Source organism: Micromys minutus (genome assembly GCF_963924665.1).
Source record: "Micromys minutus genome assembly, chromosome: 17".
Classification (NCBI taxonomy): domain Eukaryota; kingdom Metazoa; phylum Chordata; class Mammalia; order Rodentia; family Muridae; genus Micromys; species Micromys minutus.
This window is the reverse complement of record NC_137952.1, coordinates 8,262,326-8,269,637: the sequence shown is the minus strand read 5'-3', so window position 1 is coordinate 8,269,637 and position 7,312 is coordinate 8,262,326. Positions and strand designations below refer to the sequence as shown.

General features: G+C 37.1%; 1 pseudogene across 1 annotated transcript; it reads left to right on the top strand.

Moving 5' to 3' along the window:
* Positions 1–3,229: 3,229 nt before the first annotated feature.
* On the top strand, positions 3,230–3,763 carry LOC308431887 (ras-related protein Rab-22A-like; annotated as a pseudogene). The gene has a single exon. The product of its transcript is annotated as a ras-related protein Rab-22A-like (transcript).
* The last annotated feature ends 3,549 nt before the right edge of the window (positions 3,764–7,312 follow it).

Below are 7,312 nucleotides of genomic sequence, written 5' to 3'. Positions count from 1 at the left end.
TAATATCCAAAATATATTTTAAAATATCTCAAGAAGTTAATCTCAAAATACCTAAATAATTCAACTGGAATTTGGGTACAGTCCTAAACAGAATTTACAAAAAAAGAATCTCAAATGGCTGAGAACCACTTAAATAAATGTTCTAAATCCTTAGTCATCAGAGAAATGCAAATCAAAATGAGCCTTAAATTCCACATTACACCAATCTGAGTGCCTAAAATTAAAAACTCAGCATTACCACATGGTGGAAAGTATGTGAAAAAAAGGAAACAGTCTTCCATTGCTGGTGGGATGGCAAACACAACCACTGTGCAAATCAGTCTTGGGGTTCCTCATTAAAATGGAAATTATTTAACCAGAAGATCTAGCTACACTCCTGGGGATATACCTAAAAGATACTCCACCATACCTCAAAGACATGCTCCACTATGTTCATAGAAGCCTTATTTATAGTAGTCAGAACCTGGAAAAAACACAGATGTCACACATCTGAAGAAGGTATACAGAAAATATGGTATAATCTTCAGCTATTAAAAATGAGGCCATCATAAATTTTGAAAGCAAATGGATGGAACTAGAAAATATTATCGTGAATGAGGTGAGTCAGACTAAAAAGACATACATGAATGTGCTTACTAATAAGTGGATATTAGCCAAAAGGTACAGAATACCTAAGATAAAATCCACAGACCATAATAAGTGGAACAAATGAATCGGCCCCACTGAGATTATTTCTATTTCACTTTAAAGGGGAAGGAAATAATCACAGGAACAGAAAGAGGGAGGGTCCTGCATAGGAGAGTGGAAGGGGAGGGCAAAGAGAAAAGAGATACAGAATCAAGTATAGGGCCAGAGTAGAGAAACCCAGGGGGCCAAGAGAATGATTGGGGATAAACAGCATAGGGTGGGGGTGTCTCTCTAAAAGGTACCAGAGATCTGGGAGATGAGAGACTTCAAGGACTCAAAAGAGTGACCTTAGCCAAAACACTCAGCATTGGGAAGAGGGAACTCGAAGAGTCCACTTCCAGTAGATAGACATACTAACTGTCAAAACTTCTGGCCCAAACTGTTCCTGTCTAAAATAATAGCAGGGAAAAAAATGGAGAAGAGACTGAAAATGAGGAGAACCAGTGACTGACCCAAACTGCAATCCATCTCATGAGAAGGCACCAAGGTCTGACACTATAAATGATACTGTGTTGTGCTTAGAGACAGGAGCCTGACATGGTAAAACCTCTGAGAGTTTCTACCATCAGTTGAGTGAGACAGAAGCAAATAATTATACACAATCACTGGACTGAAGTTAGGGAACCTATGGTTGAATTAGCGGAAGAACTGAAGATGCTGAAGAGGAAAATCAGAAAGGCCATCCTTTACAGCTTAACCAATCCCCATGGAAATCCCAGAGACTGAGCCACCAAAGAGGACCATGTATGAGCTGGTCAGGTGACCCTGGCACAAATAAAGCAGAGGAATGCCTAGTCAGGACTTAGTGGGATAAAATGTGCTTAATCCTCCAGAGACTAGAAACCCCAGGAAAGGGGGAGGCCTCGTAGAGGGGGAACACCCTTTCAGAGGCAGAGGGGAGGAGGAATGGGATGAAAAATTGTGGTAGGTGTGACTAAGAGAAGTAATAAATGGAATGTAAATGAATAAAATCATAAATTGGACCAGAATATTTTGATGCTATGCAGAGTTGTAAGTGTTGCATAATAGGATTTATCAATGGTAGCAAACCAGATTAGAGTTAGCAAGAATACACTGGTCAGTTTTCTTTTTCTTTTTTTTTTCTTTTCTTAGAATATTTGTTATTTCAGAAATTAAAGACTTTTCCTTTCCCTGAACACTGAAAAGATACTATAGAGTGAGACTTAGGATCTTCATTCAGTCTATGGCACTGGATTTCAATGTAAATGGGAAAAAATCTTTTCGGCTTCTTCTTAGGGTATTTTTTTTTAATTAAAGATATATATATATATATATATATATATATATATATATATATATATATATATAAACTTTCATTTCAAATGTTATTTCTTTTCTGGGTTTCCTCTCTGAAATGCCCCCATCTTATGTGGATTGCAATTAGTTGATAGATTGCTTTTGGCAAGATGGCCATTTTTTACTATATTAATTCTGCCAATCCATAGGCATGAAAGATTTTCTTTGATTTCTTTCTTCAGATACTTGAAGTTTTTGTCATATAGATCTTTCACTTGGTTGGTTAGGGCCACACCAAAGTATTTTACATTATTTTTGACTATTATGACTGGTGTTGATTCACTATGCATGCTTATCCTTTAAGTAGGGGAAGGCTACTGATTTACTTGAGTTAATTTTATACCCAACTGCTTTGCTCAAGTTGTTTTTCAGGTTTAGGACTTCTCTCTTGGAATTTTTCCACCACTTATGTATACTACCATGTCAGCTGCAAAATGTGATACTTTGACTTCTTTGTTTCAAATTTGTATCCTTTTGACCTCCTTTTGTTGTCTAAATGCCAGGTGTGGCTCAGACTTCTAATATTATATTGAGAGTGGGTAGCTTTATCTAGTCCCTGATGTTAGTGTCTTAGCTTCAAGTTCCTGTTCATTTAGTTTGATGTTTGCTATTGGTTTGCTGTCTATTGTGTTTACTATGTTTAGATAGGTGCCTTGAATTATTGATCTTCCTAGATTTTTATCATGAATGAGGGTTGATTTTTGTCAAATGCTATCTCAGCATCTTATGCAATGGTCATGTGTTTTTCTTTTCTTTTCCTTTTAGTTTCTTTATATAGTGGATTACATTGATGAATTTCTTTATTTTGAACTATTTCTACATTCCTAAGGTAAAGCCTACTTTATCATGCTGGATGGTCATTTTGATTTGTGCTTGGATTCTGTTTATGAGAATTTTTTTGTGTATTTTTGCATCCATGTTCATAAGGGACATGGTTCAAAAGTTCCCTTTCTTTGTAGGGTGTTTGTGTGGTTTAGAAATGTGTTAATTGTGAGACGTGAGATGACTGCGTCGGGGGCACCCGGTAGGCCAAGGCGATGTCCGGGCTGTTGAGGTGATCTGTGGGACAAGTGATTGGTTGGCGGGACAGAAGGACAGAGGTGGGTGGACACACGGCTTCCCAGAGAGCACAGCAGGGGCTTGGCAGTGAGGCAGCGCCAAGGGGGATTCTGGTGCTGGGCCGGGCCTCTCAGTCCTCAACCTAGGGCAACAGTGGGCTCGGGCCATGGTGTTTAAAGGGAACTTAGTGTGCCTGCTTGGGGATACGGGCATGGGTAAATCAAGCATCCTGTGGTGGTTTGTGGAAGACAGCTTTGATCCGAATATCAATCAAACCATAGGTTCCATGTGTTGGCACAGATCGATGGTCAGCAACAGCCATCATCGTTTAAGACATCACAAAAGGAGAGATGTTTTCCACACTGAAGAACTGGGTGAAAGAGATTCGGCAGCACGCCCCATAGCCCCAGCATTGTTGTTGCCATCGCAGGGAACAAGTGGAACCTTACAGATGTCAGAGAAGTCATCAAGAAAGATGCTCAGGACTATTCTGATTCCACCCATGCCATCTTTGTAGAGACCGGCGCAAAACAAAAACAAAAACCAAACAACAAAACAAAACAAAAAAACAATAAACATAAATGAACTCTTTATAAAAATTAGTCAGAGAATTCCATCCACTGATGCCAACCCGGCATCTGGCAGCAAGGGCTTCAAACTCCGAAGACAGCCGTCAGAGCCAAAGCGAAGCTGTTGCTGATGACTCAGGGCCTGACCTTGATGAAGAACAGGTGGTCCTGGATGCTGCAGGAGAGCTGTGCCCTGCCACTGTCACTGCCTTATTGTATCTGTTGAGGTCTGTATTGTCAATTTTGGAAAAGGTATCATGAGGCACTGAGAAAGCATATTCTTTTGTTTTAAGATAAAATGTTCTATAGTTATCTGTTAATTCCATTTGGTTCATAACTTCTGTTAGTTTCACTGTGTCTCTATTAATTTCTGTTTCCATGATCTGTCCATTCATGAGAGTGAGGTATTAAAGTCTCCCACTATTACTGTTTGAGGTATAATGTAGGCTTTGTGTTGGCATTAGGGTAGTCTTTTACCCAGCGATGGCTCCACCCACAGGGGACAGGAACCTGGCACATCCATTGCCATAGAAACAGCCAAAGCATTCCCAGAAGACATCAATTCAAAACCCCACCTTCACCTGGGAGCAAGTTACTTCACTACCCCTACAAAAGACGGAAACCCCTCCTCTTCCTTTTTTTCTCTTCTCTTCCGTTGACGCTGACCCCTGTTGGGAGACTTTAGTGGAGATCCATGTCCCAAGAATATTGTGGCACCAAAAATTATTTTTGATTAATAAAAGAAGAAGAGGAAGAAAAGGAACACGAGATTAAGTGGGTAGGCAAGACTAAACTTATACAGAAGACTAAACTTGATGTTGAGTGTTATGCCCAACCCCTACCTGCTAAGGGTTCCTGGAACTGTCCTCTCGCTTACCTTGACTTTGGGAAAAGTACGTACCTTCCTTTGTAATACTAATTGAAGTCGCAAGCCTACTTCAAGCCACACCTTTTCCTGTTCCTGCTTTTGTATAACTCAGAATGAAGACCTCAGCCTAGGGAGTGATTCCTCCACCCAGCAGCTAGGGAATTTTAATGCTTCCCTTTTAATTACCTTTGGAAGTGTTTTTACTGGAGAGCTGGAGTCAGCTGCAGTTCAGTAGGAGTTGGAGATGGAGTAAAACATTTCTGGTAACACTGAGTTGTGTCTTTATTTTCAAACTCTCAGTCCTTTGTCTGATTTGGAGTAGCTGTTTGTGGTACGGGCACCAGAGCGTGGGAGATCAAACGTAAATATGATCAAAACTTACAAATGAAACTAGTTAAATATTACAAAATAGTATGAAAAATCACCAAAATTTAAATATTTGGTTTAATAACTAACATTGTCAACATGTCAGTGTAGAATCTTACAGGTTAAGTGGTACATTATTTTTTTATGCATTTAATTGTCAATATCACAAAGAAAACAGTAACCAAAAAGTTTCTACAAGTCATTTCACTTTCATCATTTTTTTAAACAAAGCTGTGCGTCTTCCTTGAACTTCCTTTTCTCCTAAACTGTTGTTTCTATAAAACGAGCCATTACACTCTTACTTTTAGGATAAATAGAATTTTTAAAAGGTCTAGTGAGTTTTCATTCATTAACAGAATTATAAGCATCTCAGTTTAATCATATATATATGTATATATGTATATATAATTTTGTTGGTTCATGCATAAAATGTAGTCCTAGAAATGACATCTTCTTAGTTAATAAAATAGTGCAGGCTCTGAAATGATACAATTGAATCTGATAGTGTCCCAGAGGCAGTTCAAAGATTCACTGAAATCAATTTGTATTAACAGTTGACATCTGTGTCATACTAAATATTCTGGATTAGGTGTGAAAATATTATTTGCCTATTTTGAATTAAATTATGCTAGTCAGAATTACATTCAATTGACAGAAAGTGAAAGAACAGAATGCATTTACACTTTGAAACATATTGAATAACTTTCAGAAGACAACTATGATTAGGAAAATCTGCTAAAAGTGTAATAGGCTGCTAAAATTCAGACTAAATCAAGACAGAAATAAAGACAGACATTATCTCTTCCATAAATTGCTATATAGCACGGTTTGTATTTGACTTTCTTGCCTTTTATGGTCTTATTCTTCTTTATGACATTCTGAGAATATCAACTTCTTGTTTAAGGAACTCATGATTTTGTTTCACACCCCATATTTTACCTTGCTCTGCTTGCATGATGTTTGTAGATTCTGTGATAGTTCAAATGATCGCTAACTTCTACTCTGATTTTCTTCTGGATACAGGACCTGTGTAGATCATTCTATATTCCTTTCAGTAGGATAAAGCTGGGCAATGAGTTCTATGCAATGGAAGGTGGTAAGTTTGTTAAAATTTACTGGATATAGAAGGGTTATACAAATTTAGAAGTTAAGAGTCTAGTTCCACCCCATGCATTTTGAACAAAATATTCTAATAACTTAATATTTTACTAAATGGTACTTATAATGAATAACTCTGTACAAGTCAGTTTGTGACATTCAGTCAGATCAGTGCATTTTGGAATATGAGCAGAAAAGTGACAAATACTTCTTTGAGTGATTTTCCAGACCCACACTGATGATTCATATGAAGTACTTAGTTTTTAGAAACTAAAATTTGGTAGTTGCTTAATGCTGCAGTCAATTCATTTCTGTCTTTTTTCTATATTTCTATATATTGAAACCTGTTTTTGAATAAAATTTTATTTAGCCATAAGGAAAAATGAAATTATGGTATTTTCAGGAAAATAAAACAGAAAATTATTTTGATAAGTGAAATTTAAGTACTGTACGTTTACTCTCAAGCTGCACTAAAGGACAATAATGATGAAACCAGGATGGCATTGGTAAAGAGGCAGGTAGGTAGATCAATGGAATTGAATTGATGATCCCAAAATGAACCTATATCCCTGTAGTCACCATATGGTTGAAAAAAGACAGCATTTTCAAAAAATGGTGCTTGTTCAAATGGTAGTCAGCATATAGACGAATGCAAATCAACCCATTCTTATCTCTTTAAAGAAAGCTACTAAAGTACAAGTGGATCAAAGACCTCCACATAAAATAAGTTGCACTCCAACTTATAAAAGAGAAAGTGAGGAAGAGTCTGAAACACATGGGTACTGGTGAAATTTTTCTGTGAACCAATGGCTTATGTTCTAAAATCAAGAATTGACCAGTGGGATCTCATAAAAATTGCAAAGCTTCTGTAAGGCAAAGGACACTATCAATAGCACAAACTAGCAACCAACAGATATGGACAGAATCTTTACTAATCTTACACCCAAAAGATTGATGAAATCCATAGTATAAAAAAAAAAAAAAAAAAAGAAAACAAAACAAAAAAAAACTAAAGAAGTTAGAGTCCAGAAAACCAAATAACCCTATATAAAAATGGAGTATAGAGCTAAACAAAGAATTTTCACCTGAGAAATATCAAATGGCCTAGATGCACCTTAAAAAAAAAAGTTCAACATTTTTAGTCATCATAGAACAGCAAATCAAAACAACCCTGAGATTTTATCACACAATATTTAGAATGCCTAAGTTAAAAAACTCAGGTAACAGCAGATACTGGCGAGAATGTGGAGAAAGAAGAATTCTCCTCCATTATTGGTGGACTGGTGAGCTAGTACAACCACTCTGCAAATCAGTGTGGCACTTCCTCAGAAAATTAGACAGAATACAA